Source organism: Perognathus longimembris, chromosome 3 (assembly GCF_023159225.1).
Source record: "Perognathus longimembris pacificus isolate PPM17 chromosome 3, ASM2315922v1, whole genome shotgun sequence".
NCBI lineage: Eukaryota > Metazoa > Chordata > Mammalia > Rodentia > Heteromyidae > Perognathus > Perognathus longimembris.
This window is the reverse complement of record NC_063163.1, coordinates 104,295,517-104,319,304: the sequence shown is the minus strand read 5'-3', so window position 1 is coordinate 104,319,304 and position 23,788 is coordinate 104,295,517. Positions and strand designations below refer to the sequence as shown.

Genomic DNA, 23,788 nt, shown 5'->3' with positions numbered 1-23,788 from the left:
GGCCTGTGTGAAGACAGCCACTCTGGACAAATCTTCCCTCCCATCCTCCTTTTCATCTCTACCCAGACGGCCCGGCGGGGACACCTCCCTGCGGACCCCCAGTCGGCGAGCACAGTCAGCTATGGGAGCCCTGCCAACATGGAAAAATCAAGGCGATAAAATAATTACAAATGAAAGGGAGATTACAGCAAGCAGTCGGGACAAATGCTTCTCGAATGCTTCTGAGCTCTCAAAGGGGACATGGCTGCAGCTGCTGTCTCCATGGCGATGGGGAACAATCTGGGCACATGTCAGAGCCACACACCACCAGCCGGGAGAGGAGATGACAGGCTAGGTCACTTTCCTATCACGGAAATGGACCGGTCATTGAATCCAACTGTATTTTCTCCATTTGTCTGATCCCCCTCCTGCCTGCATTGGCTGCAGGAGTGCCCTCCTAATAAATGGCTGGCAACTGCTGAGAGATGGCTGCCGACTGGCAGTGGCTGTGAGAAATAGTCTCTTCAGGGTCTGAGGATCCATGGGGCTGGAAGGCCTGTGTGATCTTTGCGAAGCCAGCTTCTCCTCTCTCTTCCTCAGATCCCACCACACCAGTCTGCTAACTGTTCCTTACAATGTGATTTCAGTTTCTTGTGGATCCCAAGGGTAATGGTGACATCGCTTGGGAGGACCCCAGGGTTCCTAGCTTTGTCCGAAGCCCCTCTTCCAACAAGTCAAACCCGAGCCCCACCAAGGACACCACATGCCTGCTCCCTGTTCCAAAGACATACTTGCTATTCCTAAGCATTTCCAGAGCTCAGAATAGCAGCTCTCTGCCTAACTTGATCCAAAATCTGAAGTCCTCTCTTTGCAGTTCATACCAGATTGGTATATCCTTCCTTCCTTCCTTCTTTCTTTGCTTCCTTCCTTCTTTCCTTCCTTCCTTCTTCCCTCTTTCCCTGCCTTCCTCCGTCCCTCCTTTTCTTTCTTTCTTTCTTTCTTTCCTTCCTTCCTTCCTTCCTTCCTTCCTTCCTCCCTCCCTCCCTTCTTCCCTCCCTCCCTCCCTCCCTCCCTTTCTATTTTTTTTGCGTACCCATATGATCAGATTTATTTACAAAGTAAACATTACATAACTTCTTTATTCTCAAGCCTTAATGTTATGTTCATTATATTTGAGATTGTTCAGCTTTCTCATGGAGAAAAAGAAACCAAGACATAAGTTTTTCTATTATCCACCTGCAAGACCTATGACACGGATTTAATAAAATTGTTGTACTAATTATTTGGGTGGTTTCTATGTAGTAGTGAGAGAGATATCAACATGAGTGACTAATATGGCTTGCTAACAGTAGTTAAGAGTTATTATCTTTTATCCATTGCTGAATCCATTTCAAAATCTTATTTATATTATCCTCAAGCTCTTCTGGGTTATTGCTGGGCAGCTGATGCACAATTTCTTCTTTGTAGGATGCTGTGGCTTCTTCATAAAGAACTTGAAAAATCTCACACTGACTATTGTCTGTCAGTTTCTTCTCATTATAACCCCTTATTTCAAGTCTTTTGTATAAAATGCTGTTATCTGTTCTCAACACAAAAACTATATGAAACCAGTGTTCAGGGAAGAAATCACAGCCATGGTAATCAACAATAACACCACTATCTCTCATATCATTTTCTAACTCATCCACTACTCTATCTTCATCTAAAATGGGACAATCATTCTCTTCATCATAGCCATCGTATAACTCCCTTTCTCGAGGTAAAAATCACCCACACTAATGTACTTTAGTCCTGATCTTGAGGCAAGTTCTTTGCCTAGTGTGGTTTTTCCAAACCCTGGTGTACCATCTCCTCTTTCCTATGTCCTTCCATTGAAGCCATCTTCTTAAACATGTTTCCTAAAGAAGCCGGTGAGCAGGATGATGCCTCCCTCCCTTTCTTTCTTTCTATCAGCCATGGAGCTTGAACTCAGGGCTTGGTCACTGTCCCTGATCTTTTTCACACAAGGCTAGGGTTCCTGCTTTGAGCCACAACTCCACTTCTGGTTTTCTGGTGGTTAATTGGAGTTAAGGGTCTCATGGACTTTCCTGCCCAGGTTGGCTTCGAACCACAATCCTCCTGAGTAGCTAGGATGACAGGTGTGAGCCACTAGTGTCCAGCTCAGACTGGTATATTCTTGAGCTGTCTTTACCAGATACAGCAACTAGGGTATGAAGAGGGACTTCCTGTCTGGAAGAATTCGTTCATCATGCAGCTAAGGCCTGAGCATTCCCTAATCCAGAAATCCAGAATCTGAAGCTCCTTGAGTAATCTGCTGCCCTAAATGGAAATTCCACCCCTGACCTCATGTGACAGGTCACAGTCAAAACAAAAATAGTGTGTGATGCTATCTTCAGTCTACATATATGAGGTGTACACGAAACAGAAGTCTCAGGTTTAAACTTAGGTCCTCTCCCAAAGAGATCTCATCATGTTCATGAAATTATTCCAATGTTTTACAAATTTTTTTGAGTTCCATAGCACTTCTAGTCACAAGTATTTTGTATAAAGGATGTACAACCTGGACTGACTCACTCAAATAAAGCAGACTTAAGTCTCAGCACCTCTGTTCAAATAAACATCTACAACATGCAAACTTAAACAGCAAACTCTCTGAGAGGAGAAGAAAGCAAGAGAGGAAAGAGAAGAGGAGGAGGAAGAGAGAAAAAGAGGATGAGAAGACAGAGGAGGGAAGGGTTAGGGTTAGGGAGGAGGAGAAAAAGGGAGATAAAGAAGGAGGAAAGGAAGAAACGATGGAAGGAATGAAGGAGGGAAAGAAGGAAGGAAGGGGGAGAAATCAGTTGATCATACAGTTAATGACTGATCATCCCTAATCAAAACATTCATTATCTGGAACTCTTTGAGCACTGACCTGATGCTCCAAGTGGAAAATTCCACACCTGACCTCAGGTAACAGGTCACAGTCAAAACACATTGACTGCATTGAAAATAATGTGTAATATCACATGCTTTGGCTGCCATCTTAAGCTATTTTGCTTCTTTCACTGCCTTGTGACACCCCTCCAACTGCTCTTCACCAAGATACACACACTAGAATCACCTGCTTGCTTGTTTGGGTTTGGGTTTGTGTGTTTGTTTGTGTAACTTGAACCCAAAGTCCCTGGCTCTCAGTTAGCTCTTTCATGCAAGGTTGGTGCTCTACCACCTCCATTCCTAGTTTGTGATGGTTACTTGGAGAGTCCCATGGACTTTTCTATCCAACACTCAGATCTCAGCCTCCTGAGGAGCTAGATTACAGACATGAGCTGCTAGCAGACAGCGCCTGCTTGCTCACTGAGATCCCTGCCTGGGCTTCAATCCCTCTTCCCTCAGAACCATGGAGCATGAAGACCCACACAGCTTCAGCAAGCTTCCAGGAACTCCTGAGCCCTGAAGTGTGGGATCCACAGGGGACTCTGACATGAAGTTTCAATCTTAGTATCACCAAAATCCACCCTCCTACCCGGGTGCTGATGGCTCATGCCTGTCATCCTATGGCTCAGGAGGCCGAGACATGAGGATCGTGCTTCAAAGCCAGCTGGGGCAGGAAAGCCTGTGAGATGCTGATCTCCAATAAACTACTGAAAACTGTAATCATCATCATCATCATCATCATCATCATCATCATCATCATTATCCAGAAGTGGAGCTGTGGCTCAAATGGTACAGCTAGACTTGAGCAATAGAAACTCAGGGACAATGCCCAGGCCCTCAGTTCAAGCTCCAGGACTGGCACGCGCGCATGTGTGTGCATGCACACACACACACACACTCCTACCCCAGAGCTAAAGATAGTGCTAGAAAGACATGGAAGCACGGGGCTGTGTGTCTGTGGCTTGTGGCTCCGGGGTGGACAGTGGATGGGTGACTTCTCAGGTGACATCCTCCCTCTCCAGTCTGGATGTGCGGGTGGTGGGCATTTCTCGTTTAGGCAGGGGTTAATGCTTTGCAGACCTGGGGAGGGGAGGGGACAGAGGCAGCCCGGAGGAATGGAATTTACTGACCTGAAAGTCTGTTCTCCAACACTGTGCAAGTGACATCACAGACCCAGAAAGACAGGTTAAGCCCCATCTGCTTAGGGCATTTATCCAGGGGTCTAGGCCGGCCCTGAACTCTGGCTGCTTCCCTGCAGCTAGAAAGATAGCCGTGCTCTATCTAAGCTAGTGCACCATCTGCGAGCTTTCCCCTGAGCCAAATGGGGAAATGTGTTTTTGCCTTTATTGACTCCCATCTGTGGTCTATCCACTGCTTCTCAAGAAAGAGCTTGGGCGCCAGTGCCTCACGCGTGTAATCCCAGCTGCTCAGCAGGCTGAGATTTGAAGATTGCGGTTCAAAGCCAGCCTGGGCAGAAATGTCCATGAGACTCATCTCAATAAACTACTCAGGGAAACCCAGAAGTGGCACTGTGGCTCAAGTAGTAGAGTGCTAGCCTTGAGCACAAAGAGGCTCAAGGATGGCACCCAGGCCCTGAGTTCAAGCTCAAGGACCAGCAGAGAGAGAGAGGGGGGAGGGAGGGGAAGAAAACAAAAGAGGTTTGCTGCCAGGGAGATGGTACACTTCTGTAATCCCAGCACCTGAAAAGTGAAGGCTGGAAGATCTCAAACTCAAAACCAAGAGTTTGTCTATGTAGACCAGGTCTCTGGAGGAGGAGGAAGAGGAGGAGGAGGAGGAGGAGGAGGAGGAGGAGGAGGAGGAGGAGGAGGAGGAGGAGGAGGAGGAGGAGGAGGAGGAGGAGGAGGAGGAGGATCTTGTAACATTCCTAGAAAAGTTTCCAATGGGAAAGGGGAGAATGTCTTTCTATGAAAGCTGGGGGCCAGTTGAGGGCTCTCATATAATAACATTTCTGCCAACATGTTCACAGGCTTATATGCCAACAGGAGCTTGCGCAGCCCCCTCCCCCCAATTGCTTAACGCTAATAAACGTCAGTATAGTCAATGAGACATGGGGATGCTTTCATTTTTACAGGAATCTCTGCACTGTGTTAAGTTCTAAATGCAAATACAGCCTACTTTTGCCTTCTTTGCACCCACTCAACAAACACTTGTGGAGTGTCCACGGTGGACCAGGCTCCGGTCCTCAGCTGCCATGCTGGTGACACAAAGGTGAATAAACCCTCAAGGAAGACAGGGTTGAGAAGACGAGACAGATTAAGTCTTTGGTTTGGCGGGACAGACATCTATAAAGGGAATCAGAGCCAGGCAACAGTGTGGCTCATGCCTGTAATCCTAGCTCCTCAAGAGGCTGAGATCTGAAGGTCATGGTTCAAAACCAACTCAGGCAGATAAATCCAAGAGCCTCTTATTGCCAATCAATCAGGAAAAAGCCACAAAGTGGAGCTGTGTCTCAAGTGGTGAAGTGTCAGCCTTCACTGAAAAAGCTAAAACAATACTCAACTCCTAAATTCAACTCCAGGACCAGGACACACACACACACACACACACACACACACACACTCACACTCTCTCTCTCTCAAATGATATTGTTCACTGAAAACTTTATTACAAAGATGAATCTCATGTTAAATAGTTACAACACAAATAAACAAATACACACATGCACACATGAACACTTTGTACAACATCAGATGTGTCCATTACCTTGATTTGGGGGTAATGGTTCCCTAAATATGTATAGTAGTTTGTATAGCAATTATACCTCGATAGACCAGCAAAAACAAAACCAAGATAATATTTTGTTAAGTGTTCTTCTCTCCCAAATCTCATTCACCCCTCCCATTCCCACCCCTACCCCACCCCCACCTCTTTGTCAGCCATGGGGCTTGAACTCAGGGCCTGGGTGCTATCCCTGAGTTTTTCTACTCAAGGCTAGCTCTCTACCACTATGAGCCACAGCATGACTTCAAGTTTCCTGGTGGTTAATTGGAGAGAAGAGTCTCATGAACGTTTTTTCCCTCAAGCTGGCTTTGAACTGTGATCCTCAGATCTCAGCACCCTGAGTAGTTAGGATTACAGGTGTGAACCACCAGTGCCTGGCTCACTCCTCTTCTTGCATTCAAATGGGCAACACTCACACACACACACACACACACACACACACACACACACAGAGCAGATTCACATCTATTTATGTTCTATATTGGATTTTTGCTTTGTCCCTGTTGCCCCTACCTAAGAAAGGTGAGCCTCCTACTCAAAATCCTATGGAGATCCACCACACACCTTTCTCTGCTCCCTGAAGCTACTGGCAGCTGGAAGGACTTGAGCAGGGAGGAAACTGCGAAACTGCTCTCCCTTACACCATCTTCTCCTCTGCATGGGATCCACTGGAGAAGACAGTTGTAGGGAGACGGTTCGGGAATTGGCGTCACACCTTCTAGCAGCCTTCTGCCTCCTGTGAGTGGAATTTTCTTTTTCCTTCTATAGCTGGCTCTTTTGCTCAGCACAGTACTTCTCAGGTTCGTCCAGCCAGAAGAAGACTGGTTTGCCAAAGAAGTTCATGCTTGCGCTGGGGTGGCACGTTCATAGATCCCAGTTGTGTGTCTCAACAGCAGTTTTCTGCTGACAGACAAATGCCAGGGTGGAGCAGGGCCACCATTATCGATTGTGGTGTCTGACTTGCCTCAGCTTTTCCCAAACCTGCCATCCTCTCTCCCTGCAGAGTGGCAAGAGCCCAGGGAGCCTGGTACAACACTGGTTGTGAAATGATCTTGAACCTGGGGTGAAGGATCAAAGAAATATCTCAGAAGACAAGGGGCAGGAAGGGAGAAGAAGGGTTTCCCTGGTAACTACAGTAGGGGATCTAAGTATAAGCTCATAGACTAAAATTAGTCAAGAAACTGTAAAGGTAGGATCCCCAGCTGTTTGGAGGCACAAGGAAATGGCACTCATGTCTGGTGTCAAGAAAATGAATAGTTGGGGCTGGGGATATAGCCTAGTGGCAAGAGTGCCTGCCTCGGATACACGAGGCCCTAGGTTCGATTCCCCAGCACCACATATACAGAAAACGGCCAGAAGCGGCGCTGTGGCTCAAGTGGCAGAGTGCTAGCCTTGAGCGGGAAGAAGCCAGGGACAGTGCTCAGGCCCTGAGTCCAAGGCCCAGGACTGGCAAAAAAAAAAAAAAAAAGAAAATGAATAGAGAAATTCATTCTCTGATGGTGGTACTGAGTTAGGAAGTGATGAGCTCTCTCTGTACTATTTCTCCAGTAGAACACAGCGCCCCCTGTTGGCCGCACGGATGTGCGTGTCATTGCAATACCATGGAAAGGGTGCCTTCTGCAGGTCACTCTGTTTTATGCTGCTTTGCCAGCTTCTGCAAGTACTGAAGCGTACTTGTGAAACCAAAGGAAAAAGTAAAACTACAACGTGGATAGTAACTACTTCCATCGTGTCTCTCTGTATTACAAACCTAAGACAGAGTTCCTCAGTGAGCAAAGCATGAGATCAAATTCCACCTTGCTATGTGAGCTCTTTTCTTAGTTTCTTAGTGCCTTTTCCACCAGAAAGGTTAGATCACGAATAGGTGGGCCTTTTCTTTTATGTTATCACAAGCACTTTCACAGTTACTCAGAAAAGACCAGCACTGGAAAGAACACCAATGCCCATTAGCAGAACCACCAATCCCAATGCATCCATACAAGAAATACAAGTGAGTAAATCAAAAGAACAGAGTCAGATATAGTGACTCAGGCCTGTAATCCCAGCTATGCCAGAGTTGTGGGTAGAAGTATCCTAGTCCAGGCTGACCCTGGGGTGAAAACAAACAAACAGTTATGAATCTTTATCTGAAAAATAACTAAAACAAAGAAAAAGGCTGGAGGCATGACTCAAGTGCTAGAGTCCCTAACTAGGGAGCATGAAGCCTTGAGTTTAAACCCTAGTACCACCAAATGAAAAAGGAAGGAAGGAAGAGAAGGAAGGAAGGAAGGAAGGAAGGAAGGAAGGAAGGAAGGAAGGAAGGAAAGAAAGAAAGAAAGAAGGAAGGAAGAAAGGAAGGAAAACAGGACAGACAGTAAAATATGGATGAGTCTGGAATCTAAGGGGGAAGCTAGGCACTGGTGGCTCACACCTGTCATGTAGCTACTAAGGAGGCTGAGATGTAAGGACTGAGGTTCAAAGTCATCTTGGGGGAAAAATGTCTGTGAGATACTTTAGCTAACCACCAAAAATGCCAGAAATGGACCTGTGGCTCAAGTGGTACAGCACCATCCCCTAGCAAAAAGAGCAATGACTGAAATCAAAATGGGCTGGCGACATAGCTCAAAGAGAAGAGCACCTGCCTAGCAAGCACAAGGTTCTAAGTTCAAATCTTAAGTATCAACAAGAGAAACAAAGAGTCTCTGGACATCAGCATCCTTTTGTGTGAACCCATCTCTTAAGCTACAGTTGCAGGGAGAAGAAAGAATCTCCCCCACCTAGACCAGAACCCTAGGGCACAGGTGCCCCGCAGAGCAACGTAGAGTCACTAGGTAGAAGCGAGATCTCCCATGAGCACCTGGTGCAGACATGGACGAGACAAGAGACCCTATGAGAGGGTGCTGGTGAAAACTACCTTTCTAAACTCATGCTATGCTTTTACTCCAGGATTACCAAGAGCAAAGTGAAGGAAAGGGGGCCATGAAAGTCCCATTTGTCCCTTTTGAACACGCCCATGTGTCCCTGCTGGGGTAACAGCAGGGAAGCTGTGATGCCACTGACCTGCTATAAAGTTGCCAAGGGTAACCGGATGTCACCTGACTGGACCTTGCTCTGGCCTGTTGCTCATCGCACCCCCTCTTGCCCACTGGCTTCTTTTCCATCCTGTGGAAGGCTCCTGGCAGCTGTCCTCAAGCCCTCACTGGCTGGAGAAATTGCTTTTGTCCAACACTATTAATACCGCTCAGCTCACACTCTCCCCTCCCTACCTGTCCTGCACCCCCTTCTTTGCAATTTTTTCTCCCTTCCCTTCCCAATTCCCCACAGCAGTATCGAACACTCGCCAAGCTGTGATGACCCTAGCCCCTCCAAGCCTCCTATAGCTCAATTCCTCTGAAGTTCCCACCCACCCCCAGCTCTCTGAAGGTCTTGGGACACCCTTCTGACAGCTGGGTCCCTCACCAAGCTAAGCCAGTGTTCCAAAATAGTCCTCTGAAGGACTAGGACAACTGCACACTTATTTTGGAAGGTGCTGTGTGGCGAGAGTCCCAGAACGATGCAGAAATGACAATGGGGTGGCAGGCGAAGGCTGCTGCCTGTCCAGGCCTTGTTTGTGTGGATGAATTCTCCTGAAGGGTGACTGGGGGGTGGATGAGACCTTTAGGACAATACTGACACAAGATCCCTAATGATCCTCATCTCTTAAGGACCTCAGAGGCAGAGACTAGCTCCTCCTAAAATTGACTTTCCAAGCTGGACATTGGTGGCTCACATTGATAATCCTAGCTAGTCAGGAGGCTGAGATCTGAGGATCATGGTTCAAAGTCAGCCCAGGCCCCCCAAAAAAGTCTATGAGACTCTTACCTTCTATTAACCATCAAAGATCCAGAAGTGGAACTGTGGCTCAAGTGGTAGAGCACCAGCCTTGAGCAAAATAGCTTAGGGTCGGTGCCCAGGCCCTGAGTTCAAGCCCCAGGATTATCACAAAATGAAACACAACACTAACACCAACAAAAACAAAACCCATAAAACTGACTTTACAATTCTCACACAGAGAACTGGGACCCAGGGCTTGGATTGCAACAGGTCGGGCATATGCTAAGTACCAGCTCTGTTCAAACTCCAGTTCCCAAAATAGGTCTAAGTAGAGTCCAAATCGTTCTGTAAGTTTAGTATTTTCTGTTAGTCTCATAAAACATACATTCAGACGTGAGTGTAAGTTTACAGTCCCATGGATTTTCACATGGTATCTGCACTTAATCTTCCAGATAAAGAAAGAAAACATCCCCAGAGCCCAAAGCCATCCTGCTTCCAGTCACGGCTGCCACATTCCAACACACCAGCCTAGCATAGACTTTCTGCATTGAAAGCACAGGAAATGTCCACTCTGTAATGTTTGTGAGACGCATCTTCACATGGCATGCTGTTATTCATTACTGCATGGTACTTTATTCAAGAAGTGTGGCTGGCCTCTCTCGGCTCATGTCTATAATCTTAGCTATTCCTGAACCTGAAATCTAGAGGTTCAAAGGCAACTCAAGGAAAAAATCCTTGAAACTCTATTTCCAATTAAGTAGTAAAAAGCCAGATTGGCAGTGTGGTTCAAGTGTTAGAGCACCAGCCAAGTAAGAACAAGGCCCTTCAAAGAAATGGGAGGACAAAGGGTGAATAAATGCCACAGTTGTTCTCTCTAGACACTATGTTGAAAATGAACTAAGCAACTTGTGGGGGAAAGAAGGTCAGGAGGGAAAACTGGGAGAGAGGCAAGGAATAGGCGACGTTGTCCAAAAAGAAATGTACTCATCACTGACTTATGTAACTGTAACCCCTCTGCACATCATCTTCATAATAACAATTAAGAAAGAGTTTTTAGCTGAGTGCCAGTGTCTTGGGCCTGTAATCCTAGCTACTCAAGAGGCTGAGATCTGAGGACCCCAGTTCAAAGCCAACTCCAGCCAGGAAAGTCCATGAGACTATTATCGCCAATTAACCACCAGAAAACCAGAAGTGGCACTGTGGCTCAAGTGGTAGAGTGTTAGCCTTGAGCTGAAGAGCTCAGGGATAGTGCCAAGGTCCATAATTCAAGCCCATGACTGACAAAAAAGAAAGAAAGAAAGAACTACAATTTTTTTTAAAAAAGAATAAAGCCCTAAGTTCAAACCCTAGTATAGGAAAGAACAAAAATATATCAGAGTTAATTCATCTACTCTCTTCTGGCATTTTGTGGTTTCCAATTTAGGGCCTGAATAATAGCGCATGAATATTTGAGAATATGTTTTTCAGTGAACATATGTAAACTTCTGTTGGGTATGTATCTTGCAATAGGAATGTAGTGCTGGTCAATATATTTCAAAGGAAAGAAAAATTCCAGTTTGATATGGACCTAGCTTTGTGAGACGTGGGTTCTATGCTTGGTGAGCCCAGGCTGGCTGCGAACAGCAGAAGGAGACTCGAGCAGAGAGATTGTCCCTAGAAGTGTCAGATTCAGAGAAAAAAGCTCTGAAGAAAATCATAGATCATTCACATCAACAGACTGATGGTGGCCTCATAGCTGTCTTCAGAGACTGTGACGAAGACCAGGATTATTCTTCATTCTTCCATGCAGAACTTCCTAACAAAGAGAGCAGGAAACGCTGGAGGAGACCAACAGGAGGTGAGGACAGTGTGTTTTGTGTGTTCGAGGTCTATGAAAGTCAACTTTGGGAGTTTTCCATAGTCCTGAGGGAAGGTGCGGGGGAGATGTGAATCTGTGATCTCAGGGAAAGCAGACTCAGTATTACTATTCTGTGTCCTAGCTCTCACACTAGTTGATACCTGAAATAAACTTACTAATGCTATCACAAAGCTTCTTGAGACTCCCCAAAATATTTATGTACAATCAAACAATGGAATCTGTATGTTCTGGCTATAAGCAACCATTCTGGAAGCCCTATCTATCTTAATAACTCAATCACCAACAGTGAACTGGATGGATGGATGAATGGATGGATGGCGCCCTCTTGTGTTCCCTATAGGGTATAACTGTATTTCTCCACAAGTGCATTTTTTTTTCAGTTGAGTACTTATTAAGTGCAGAGCATTCAGTCGTTAATAAAATAGTTTTAAAATTCAGCTCTTTTTAAAGATGTTTTTAAATTTGTATTTATTTTTTCACTGGTACATAAAAACAAAATTTGTAAGAATTAATGGGGCAATGTGATGTTTGATAACATGTACATATATTGTATAATGTTTAAATCTAATTAAATATATGTATCCCATCAAACTTTTATAAGTTATCTATGGTTTAAAAAAATCTGTGGCCAGGATGGAAATGTAGCTTAGCAGTAGAGTGCTTGTCTAGCATGCTTGAAGCCCTGGGTTCGATTCCTCAGTACCACATAAACAGAAAAAGGTCGGAAGTGGTGCTGTGGCTCAAGTGGTAGGGTGCTAGCCTTGAGCAAAAGAAGCTTAGGGACAGTGCCCAGGCCCTGAGTTCAAGCCCTGGACTGGCAAAACAACAACAACAAAACCAGATCGCCAATGGGCCCAAGGAAAAAATGCTTCATATCACCAATCACCAAAGATATGCAAATGACAATGAGCTGTCATGGCAAAGATATGACGTTTCCATAGAAAATTAAACATGGTTGGGCACTGGTGGCTCACACCTACAATCCTAGCTACTCAGGAGGCTGAGATCTGATTATTGTGTTTCAAAGCCAACCCAGACAGTAAAGTCCATGAGACTCGTATCTCCAATAAACCACTCAGAAAAACAGAAGTGGTGCTGTAGACTCAAGTGATAGAGCACTAGCCTTGAGCAGAAGGGTTCAGGGACAGGACCCAGGCCCAGAGTTCAAGGCCCATGACCAAAATCAAAGAAAGACAGAGAGAGAAAGAGAGAGAGAAGAGAGAGAGAGAGAGAGAGAGAGAGAGAGAGAGAGAGAGAGAGAGAGAGAGAATATTAAACATGGCACTTCAGTAAGATTCAGCTATCGGTCATCCTAAGCACATATCACAGAAAATGAAATCCATACATCAAAGAACAATCTGTGTTCCCATGTTTACTGCAGCTCTGTTCACTACAGAACTCAAATCCTTTCTTGTTTTTGTGTTTTGTTGAGATGAAGACCTTACTATTTTTCGCAGTCTCATCTTGATCTCAGGGTTGAAACAATGCTCTTGCTTCTGCCTCTCCAGCACCTGAAAATACAGATACATGCCATAGAGCCCAATTTAGAATTCAAATCTCAGTTGCTGTGTAACTTTGGGAGGGAATTTTTTGGTAGTACTGGGATTTTAACTCAAGACTTGGTAGGCAAGTGCGCTACCACATAAAGCCCTTAATTTGGGGGGAAATTTATTTGGTGCTGCTGTGTCTCCGTTTCCTTAACCTAGAAATGGAGATAATATGAAATTCAGTTTCTCAGAAGACTACATAAAATAAACAACACCGGGCATTTTTATCTAATAAGCATTAAAAATAGAACAAGTACAACGTCTGAGTTGTTAGAGGAGTCAGATGCGTGTGAACACAGCAAACAGGTGATAACTTTAGGTAAAGTTCAATGCTTCCGGATATCTTTCACACAGGTAAAGAACCAAGCTAACATTACGATTGCATGCAACCTCCAGTCATGATACAGTAAGAAATCTTTCATCTCAGCCAAAAGAAAAAGAAAAAAATAAACTATCAACAAAAGATTGTGCATGTGTGCAAAAGACCTTCATAGGTATGGGAACTAAACTATCATACAATGTTATACTCTCAAGTTATATTTCTCAGGCCATCTGATTTCCTTCACATGTGTACTAACATTTCATGTGTATTGAATCTCTAAGTATTTCGTGTGTGTTTAATCTCTAAGCATTACTCTAAGATCAGTAGCATGCAAAGGTTAATGCTAAAGAATGTGATATCATCAACAGTGACACATACAAGCCTGCCTGGTACTGTAATCCTAAATAGTCAGTATGCTGAGATCTGGGGATTGTAGTTCAAATAGACCCCAAGCAAGAAACTCTTATTTCCAGCCAGCAAAAGAAAAAAGCAAAACAAACAAAATAAACACCTTAGCCAGCAAAAGAGAAAGCCAGAAATGGAGCTGTCACTCAGGTGGCAGAGTACTATCTTTGAGCAAAACACTACAACAACAAAAGTGCCCAGGTCTGGAGTTCAAGCCTCAGGACACACACACACACACACACACACACACACACACACACACACACACACACACTTCCTCCTTTTTTTCCCCCCCAGTAATGTGGCTTGAACACAGGGCCACAAACTGTGTGAGCCACATCTCTACTTCCGGTGTTTTGCTAACTAATTGCTGGTAAGAGTTTCTCCGTTGGTTTACCTCAGCTGCCCTCGAACCTTGATCCTCCGGCTCTCAACCTCCTGAGTAGCTAGAGTTACAGGCGTCAGCCACTACTGCCCGGCCTTTTTCTTTCGGATGGCTGTTTTACTGACCTGAAAAGCAGCCCTCCCCTCCATAAGTTCCATGGCCTGAAAACCAGGGCCACAGCTCTCCCATGATCCATCACAGAGGCGGGGAGGAGCCAGCCATCTCAGCGAGGATGGGGACGGAAGCTGCGGCTCGAGGTGATTCCTCCTGCGTCCACAAGAGGGCGCCTTGCACCGTGTCCTCCAGCCAGAGCGTGGCACTAAGCCACTTCCTCCTCCACAGGCTTCTGGGTGTGGCACCCTGCAATTCACCGTGTTTCACGCTCAAATAAAAATGATAAGCAAAACATGCAGAAATGACTCATGGTGGGGTGAAAACAAACATGAAAAGCAACCTGGAAATGATACACATGCAATCAGTGGACAGGGTCATTAAAAGTCATTATAACATCTTACAAACTCAGGAAGCCAGAGAGAAGACTATATGTTGTTACATATGTTCGATCTGTTGTTAGATATGTGGAAATTGTTTTTAAAAGTCACTAAACAACAACAAAGAAGCAAGCTGATCGTCTGTGGCTACGCCTCTAATCTTAGCTACTCAGGAGGCTGAGAGTCCAAGGATTGTGGTTTGAAGCCAGACCAGACAGAAAAGTCCACAGGAGATTCTTGTCTCCTATTAACCACTCAAAAACCAGAAGAGGAGAGTGCTAGCCTTGAACACAAGAGTTCAGGGACAGTCCACAAGGCCTGAGTTCAAGTCCTACAACTGACAAAAAAAAGAATCACTAAACTACATGTCAAAATGACACACCCCCCCTCCCACACAAGTAATTGGTGCTAATGAAGTTTACTAGGGAGGCTGATGCACGAAGATCACAAGGCCAAGACCAAGTTGGGCTACAAAGCCACACTCTGTGTCTAAATTAACAAGCAAGAGGTGCTGCTCCAGTGGCAGAATACCAGCAAAAGAGAAAACACCAGACACTGAGTTTGAGTCCTGGTCTCAGAAAAAAAAAATCAAAATAAGTAAATAAAGCCAAATTGAACTGGTGAGATTAAAGTTAACTGTGTCTGATATGAAAATACACTGGATGAGAGTAACATCAGATGAGACCCTGAAGGAGAAAAGATTAGTGAACTTGAAGTTGTCCAGATGGAAACAGATTTTTTTTTAAGTATTGAAAAGAAGGAAATCAGGAGCTCAGTGCTTGCGGGACAACTTCATCAGTCTAGCTTTAGAAGAACTAAACATGTTTCCAAATCTAAAAAAAGAGAGAGAGAAGTCATCCTCTAAATTGTCAGTGAGCCCATCAGAATTTTTAATATTATTACTGAAGAAAAAGCTCTCATTGCTTCCTAAGGCTCTGTAGATAAATCATTATGGGAAATCCTCAAGGGTCATCAGTCCCCACAGGTGACACCGTGCCAATGACAGCTTCATGACCTCACTCCTATGTTCACTATACAGCCCAGGCTAGCCTTGAACTTGAAATCTTCCTGCCACAGCTTCCTGAATGCTGAGATCACAAATGTGTGTGTGTGTGTGTGTGTGTGTGTGTGTGTGTATTGTAAGGTTCACAGAAAAGGAAACCCACCATATGGTTCATGCAGAGAAGAGTTTATTGTGGGGAGAGCAAGCAAACTGCCAGCCCACACAACATGGAGGTTCAGGGAGACAGAGGGGGAGAAAAGAAGAGAAAAGGAAAGAGAGCAGGGACCATGTAGAGCTGGATTATATAGGGAAAGGCTGGAGGTATGGCCAGGTGGATTGGATTTGACCTCAAAGAAGGAGGCAATAACTGCCTCCAGGTATGCTAATTACCTAGGTAATGCAGGTACTGGGCACAGACTTAAACAGGTAGGGCTTCTGCATGGAGCCCTCCCAGGGGTGGACCTTACATTTATATGTATGTATGTGTGTGTATAGATGTGTGTGTGTGTGTGTGTGTGTGTGTGTGTGTGGAGAGAGAGAGAGAGAGAGAGAGAGAGAGAGAGAGAGAGAGAGAGTCAGTTGTGGGGCTTGAGCACAGGGCCTGGGCGCTGTCCCTGAATCTCTTGGTGCTCAAGACTAGCACTCTACCACTTGAGCCACAGTGTTACTTCCAGTTTCTGGGTTAATTGGAGATAAGAGTCTCATGGGGACTTTTCTGCCTGAGCCGACTTCAAACTGCAATCCTCAGATCTCAGCCTCCAGAGTAGCTAGGATTACAGGTGTGAGCCACTGGTGCCCAGTTCAACAACATTTTTAATAATATAAAATAATACTTGATCAAGAAGGGTTCTATCGGGGCCGGGGATATAGCCTAGTGGCAAGAGTGCCTGCCTCGGATACACGAGGCCCTAGGTTCGATTCCCCAGCACCACATATACAGAAAACGGCCAGAAGAGGCGCTGTGGCTCAAGTGGCGGAGTGCTAGCCTTGAGCGGGAAGAAGCCAGGGACAGTGCTCAGGCCCTGAGTCCAAGGCCCAGGACTGGCCAAAAAAAAAAAACAAAAAAAAAAAGAAGGGTTCTATCCAGAAAGGCAAACGTTATTCCACAGTAGGCTCCTATCTTCACAAATCACTACATTTATACTTACTTTATGAATCAATGCAAAATATTTTCCCATTGTACTTAATAGCAAAATAATTTAAAAAATTAGTTAAAATAGGAATAGGAAGAACCTAGCTCAAGGGCAGAGTAATGATTCACACTGGTAATACTGGTTATTTGGGGAGCAGGGAATAAGAGAATCCTGGATGAAGGCTAGCATGAGAAAATATTCATCTCAATAAACAAGTTAGTCATGATTCAAGCGCTTCTAATCCCAGCAATAGGAAGAGTCATCTGTAAGACCAACACAGTTGGAAGCTGGCCCCACACAACACACACACACACACACACACACACACACACACACACACACACACACACAACTGTCCAAAATAATAATAAAAGAGGACTGAAGTTGTGGCTCAAGTGGTAGACTGCTAAATCTAAATCCCAACACTGCCAAATGAAACGGAAGGGGTAAAAAACTACTTAATGGAGGTAAAACCTTTTTTTCTTTTACTTTTCTTTTTTTTAAATGTTTATATCAGAGCTTGAACTTGGGGTCTTATACTTTACTTTTCTTTCTTTCTTTTTCTCTCTCTTTCTTTCATTTCTTTTGCTCAAGGATTACATCCTGCCTCTTGATTCCTCACCTGCACTTTCAGCTTTTTGATAGTTGGTTGGAGATGAGTCACGTGGTCCTTTCTGCCCGGGGTTGGCTCAAGTTTCTCATCCTCAGATCTCAGCCTCCTGGGCAGCTAGACTTTACGAGCGTGAGTGTGCATCAATGTCTAACAAAAACTTCAAAAAACAAAAAACAAAAGCAGAAAACAGAGTTCTGTTTCCAACAATGATGGAATAAGAGATTGGGATATTTCCCTTCTCTTTTCTCAACTAAAAGCTGGAGAGACGATCTGAAACACAGTGGTCCCTGAGACAGACAGACAGACACACACACACACACACACACACACACACACACACGAGAAAGAGAGAAAAGGTGCAATTACCTCAGGCCTAGAGAACTTTTGAGACTGACCACACAAGAGATACACAAACAGAACCAACAATGATGGAGGCAAAGCCCAGGGCTTCAGCTGGGAAGATGGTGTTGTGACACCAAGTGTGAAGAGGAGGCACTGCAGAGAATGGGGACTCCTGAGATTTGCATAGCACCCCTTGTGGTAAGAACTAAGAAATACAACAAAGAGACACCACCACCACCCCCCCCCCCCCACACACACACACACGCACACCACCACCACAAAGACTGGGGCCAGGACTCTGAGTCCATGTAAGGTCCAAAGACCAGAAAAGTCCCCTTGTGTGTGTCAGGTGCTGGCACAAAGCAAGTTGCTTTTGTGAGACTAAAGCAGGCCTTGAGGAAAAGGTGTCTTACTCCTGATATCTATCATGGCAAACATTGAATGAGTGAAACCAATCGCATCCCGTGTCACTTCATTACATTCTAAGTGAAACTCAAAAGAGTCTAAAGGAATTCAACCCACCCAGCAGCCACAAACACAAGACGTAAAACTGTTGTGCCAAGTGGCAAGACCACCACCAAAAAGACCACCGAGACTCAGACATTTCCGAAATGCAAAAGCAAGGCAAGGCTTTATTTAAGCGAGCTGCAACTCGGGCCTCGTCCTACCCACCGACACAGCGGAGGTTAGGAGGGAGCCCCAAGCTGTGATTACATAGGCCTTATAAAGGCAAATAACAAGGTTACAACAATCAGCTGTGCAAGCAAGATTAGAACACAGGTACAAATCTGATTGGCTCAGGGTTCGATTCTAAAATGGGGTTCACGTGGTGGGGCCTGACTTCAAAGTCTGGCACCTCAAAATGTTTGAAATGCAATCAACATAACCAAAGCGAGAAGAACAAAAGCAGACCATAGACACAGACACAGCCATGGTACAGTGGCTCAAGCCTGTAATCCTAACTTCCTGGGATGTAGAGATTGAGGGAATCTTGACTTGAAGTCAGCTGGGCAAAAAAAAAAAGTTTCCAAGAGGAGTGTGCCATTATCCCAGGCACCGGGAAACACAATAGCTAGGCACAGAACCACCCACTTATCCCCAGCATCACAGGGGAGCACAAGTAATAAGCTCACAGACTAGAGCTGGCACGAGGTAAGACTCTGTCTAGAAGAAAATAAACAATGCAAAAAAAGAGCTGGAGGCATGGCTCAAGTAGTAGAGCACCTACCTAGCAAGTAGAAGGCCCTGAATTCAAACCCATTACTACCACCACCACCACCAAAAAAGAATTTGTAAATAAGAATATCAAAGTCGTGATTATAAATGTTCTCCTTATATTCAAAAAGATATAGGAAAGCCTAAGTGTGCTCAGGAGAGAAATGAAATTTGTAAACATCTAGAAGCTAACATTTCAGAAATTAAAAATGTATAATACCTGAGCTGTAAAAATACATTGTTAGGATTAGAGACAGGTTAAATGCTATAGTGAAGTTGAAGACAGAACAACAGAAACTACCCAAAATGAACAAGGACTAAGAATAATGTGGGATAATGCTGAGTATCCTGGGACATCTGGAAATGTAATCATCAGGTTCTTCTGAGAAGCAGAGATAATGGGATATGTCATAGGTATATAGCCAGTATGCTTACATTGTCAATCAAAGTATATTTATAAGCTGCTCAACCTTGGCTTATGTCTAAAACCCTAGCTACTCAGGAGGCTGAGATCGGAGAATTGTAGTTAAAAGCCAGCCCAAGGAGAAAAGCCTATTAGATTCTTATCTCTAATTAACCAGAAAACAAATAGAGGTGTGGCTCGAGTGGTGGAGTAAAGCCTTGAGTGAAAAAGCTAATGGACACAACGTAGACCTTGAGCTCAAACCCCAGTACCAGCACACACACACACACCCACACAGAGTGAGCGAGAGAGAGAGAGAGAGAGAGCGAGAGCGCAAGAGAGAGAGAGAGTTTATACTATAAATATATTGTGCTGTGGAGAGAATGCTGGAGGTTGATTCATTGAGGAATTGGCTTGTACAATTGTGGAGAGGGAGCTATGCCAAGATCTGCCTCTCCAAGCTAGAAACAGACCTAAGAAAGCCACGATGTAACTCAACAAGAGGCTGTGAGTCTGAGACCCAGCCACAAGCTCTGATCTCATGTAGGAGGCAATAAGATGTGTTACTCACTCAGTGAGACTGATAAAAAAAGGGAGCAAATGCCCCCCTTCTATTGCCCTTTGTTGTTTTCAAGCACTCAGCAAGTTGCATCAAACCAATGTTCCAGAGGCCAAATTCTTTTTACCGAGTCCACCAGTTCCATTGCTTATCTCACCCAGAAACTTACCTTCAGGCCAAGTATAATAGGTTTAATGTTTAACCAGGAATCCCATGACCCAGTAAAATTTTAAATTAATGACCGTGAGTCCACACCTTATCAACTTGGCACTGGATACATGTCTTATAATTATACCCATTGAGTCACCATGTGAGGATGAGGCAGTAATAACCCCCTCTCATGGAACACAAGGAATCGTACTCACCCCCTTTCTAGACAAGAAAAGTCTTTGAGTAGTGATAACCCTTCTCAGTGACATCCCATAATGTCAAGCCATGATGTAAAGTTAACAGTATGTATGGTATTGAATGAAGGCATCTGGTGTTGTGTAATAAGAGAACAGGGGAGAGAAAACAAAGATACCGACATGCAAATGTCCATAGAGTCAAATAAGAAAGAAATACTGGTCATCATTACCTTCCTCTTCTTTGCCACTGGTCACATGGTCATGGCTGGCATTTATTATTGCCTTCCTGCACCATGCATTCTGTATTCGCTATGGATTCAACAGGCACATCAGGGGGTCATGATCCTGATGATGGTACCTAAATCCTCATTCCTGAAGGATGAGAGCCATTAGCTGTTCTTCACAGATGAATGCTGTACCTATCTAATGACTTTAATCAGGGGTCGCAGTAATTTGCCCTCCTAGTCCAGAGGGCAGCCCAGCCATGACAGTATCTCTCTAACTTTCCTCTTGATTCAGAAGCACAAAGAGCTAAATAGGCCTAACTAGGCCTCATAGCAGCTACCACTTCCAGTTAATAGACTTACCACCCTCTCTCTGTCGAAGTTTCTTTCTTTTAGAATTAAGATGTCTAGCTCAGCAGAGCAAAAAGTCACAGGAACAAAAAGCAGAGGTCTGGCTAGTGGGTCACAAAGGATAATAATGATTGATAATGTAAGGGTCCAACATTTCCTGGACTCATGGATCCTGCCTGTGAGAGAAACGACACCACAGATTGGTGTTCAGAAGCCATGCAGTCTCTGGAGTCTGAAGCCATGGAGGCATTGCCACCTAGTGAGCACTCACTGTAGCAGAGTCACTAAAAGGCTTAGCTACTGTTCTATCAAACCCACTGCTTCAGGAGAGTGAGGAACATGGTAAGATCGGGGAAGAAAAAGAAAGAGTGATGAAGGAAGGGAGGGAAGGAGGGAAAAGAGGAAGGGAGACAGAGAGGGAAAAAGAAGAGGTTCAAGGAGAAAAGAAAGGAAAATTAGCCTGCTGATATTTGGAGTGGGTAGACCCTCTCCATGCTCCTATATGGCCAGTGGTGTTCAGGAGCAAAGTCCTCCAAGGTCATCTGGGCACTGTTTTCCTCGTCCTCCAGCTCCTGCCCCCTCCAGTGGGGGCACTGGCTTGCTCAGAGTGATCCATGGGTTCCAAAGCCTCGTCCAGGTTGTTTTTCATGTCCAGTGCTGTCTCTGCTTTTGTGAATGTGGATGTGGCTTGTGGCAGCCCTAATTCCTCTCTATACAGTGTCCTCAATTGCCTCTCCAGGTAGAGTGCTTTTGCCAGGTTCTTCGACATTCCTCCTATGCCCTTGGCTGCTGCTTCTCTCCCTCTTGGCTGGCCTCACGCGGTGCTTTCTGTTCATCAAGCTGGTCTTCAGTCTTACTGTGCCCAAGGTAGCTCTGGCTGGGCCCTGCCACCACAGCTTGTGGGAGCATGCATGCAACAGAGGAACACACACACACACACACACACACACACACACACATACACACACACACACAGCACCAATATTCAAGGTAGTTGGTCTATATTTTGTTGTGAATCAGTTTTGAAATGTAATACTTGTTTCATAGAAAGAGTTCAGCAGCATTATTTCATGGATGAGTTTGGGAGAGTTATCAGTGTTCTTTTTTTCTTTTTCTTGGTAGAATTCATCATGAATTCATCCTGGGATTCTTCTCTTGGAGAGATTCCTTATTACTGCTTCAATGTCATTGCCTGTTATATAGATATATTTAAGTTGTTGATGTCCTCTTGATTCAATTTCAGTAAGGCAATTTTAGCTTGATCTTCTTGATTTTACACTTTGAGTATAGATTTTTAAAGCATTCTCTCATGATCCTTTTGGTTTCTTTGGTATTCTCTAATCTTAGTAATTTGGGCCTCTTCTTTCCTTCTTTTGGTCAAATTAGCAAGGGGCTTATAACTCTTGTTTTCCACATAACTCTTGTTCCACCAGATTTTTATTCCATTGATTCTTTGTGTTGATTTTCTTGTCTCCATTTTATTAATTTCTATCCTCATCTTCACTATTTCTTTCCATCTGCTAGTTTTGGGCTTGGCTTGTTCCTGTTTTTCTAGAAGCTTGAGGTCTATCATTAAGCTATTTATTTGTGAACTCTGCTTTACTTATTTGTTTTTATGTAGCACTTACAAATGTTCCTTTTAGCACTGCTTTTGCTGGATCTCAAAGTTTCTGGAAGGTTTTGTTTTCATCTTCATTAAATTGTAAGACTTTTATTTTTCTCTATTTCTTCAGCGACTTACTGAAATGTGGGTCAAAATGTGCTGTTTTAGTCTTTATTTGTAATCTGTAGGATCTTATTGCTGTTGACCTCTAATTTAATTCAATCACGGTCTGACAGAGTACAAGGAATTATTTCAATTTTCTTTATTTGCTTAAGGCTTGCTTTATGTCTTAAGATAGGACTTATTTTAGAGAAAGTTCTATAGGCTGCCATAAGAATGTATATTGGGAAGCTGGTGGGTGACATACTCTTTAAGTCTGTTACACCATTTGGTCTATGGTGTCATTTAGTTAGGAGGTTTCTTCTTTGATTGTTGATTTCCTTGTTGATTTGTTGATTTACTGGTGACAGTGGCATATTGAAGTCTGCCACTATTACTGCCTTGGAGTCTACCAGTATCTGTAAATCTAGGAGTGTTTGTTTAATGGCCTGGGGTACAGTATACCATTTTTTGGTGGTATGTTAACTGTAGATTTCCTCTTTCTGGGCCATTCCCTTTAGTAATACAAAGTGACCTCCTTTTTCTCTTCTGAATGATTTTAGCCTATTTTGTCTATTTATGAAGTCTATTTTGATCAAATACAAATATTTCTACTCTGTTTTCTTTCATGCTCTATTTGCTTGGAAGATCTTTTTCCAGCCTTTTACCCTAAGCCTATATTGTGTTTGGCAAAGTGATGTGGTTCTTGTAGACAACAAATGGTTGGGTCTTGTTTTTTAATCCAAGTTGCTCTTCTAAGTGCTTTGATTAAAAGGTTGAAATCATGAATATTCAATGTTAATATTAAATTTTATGTAGTATTTCCTGTCACTTTTGTTGCCTTTATGATACTTGCTTCTCTTCTACTCCGATTTTGCTAATTTACTAGTAAAGTTATTCTTTCCTGTATTTTCCTGTTCTTTATTTTCTTCTTCAGATAAGATTCTTTAACATATCTATTAAGTGATGCTTTAGTAGTCATTAATTCCTTTAGCTTTTGTTGATAATAGAACCTTTTTCATTTCTTCTTCAATTATGAAAGACAGCTTTGCTGGGTACATTAATCTAGGTTGGCAATTGTTATCTTGAAGGGTTTGAGTTGTGTCCTCTACATCCTCCTTGTATTTGCAATTTATGTTGAGAAATATGTATTATTCTAATGGTTTGTCATTGTACCTAATCTGTTATTCTTTGCAGCTTTCAATAACTTTATTTATTCTGCATATGTAGTATTTTAACTATGATGAGTATAGTTAAACCTTAGTAGAAAGTATAGACTTTGTTTGATGCTCTGTAAATCTATTCCACCTGGATGACCTCTCTTTCTGGAGGCTGGAAATGTTTTCTGCTATCATTTTATTGAATATGTTTTCAATACCTTTAGTTTATATCCCTTCTTCTTTTCTCGTGACTCAAAAGCTTGTTCTTTTGATGGGGAGTTGAGAAGTCTTGTAAATTCCAT

At 43.8% G+C, this 23,788-nt stretch overlaps 1 pseudogene; it reads right to left on the bottom strand.

The window, feature by feature from the left end:
- Positions 1 to 1,130: 1,130 nt before the first annotated feature.
- LOC125347786 lies at positions 1,131 to 23,788 on the bottom strand (annotated as a pseudogene).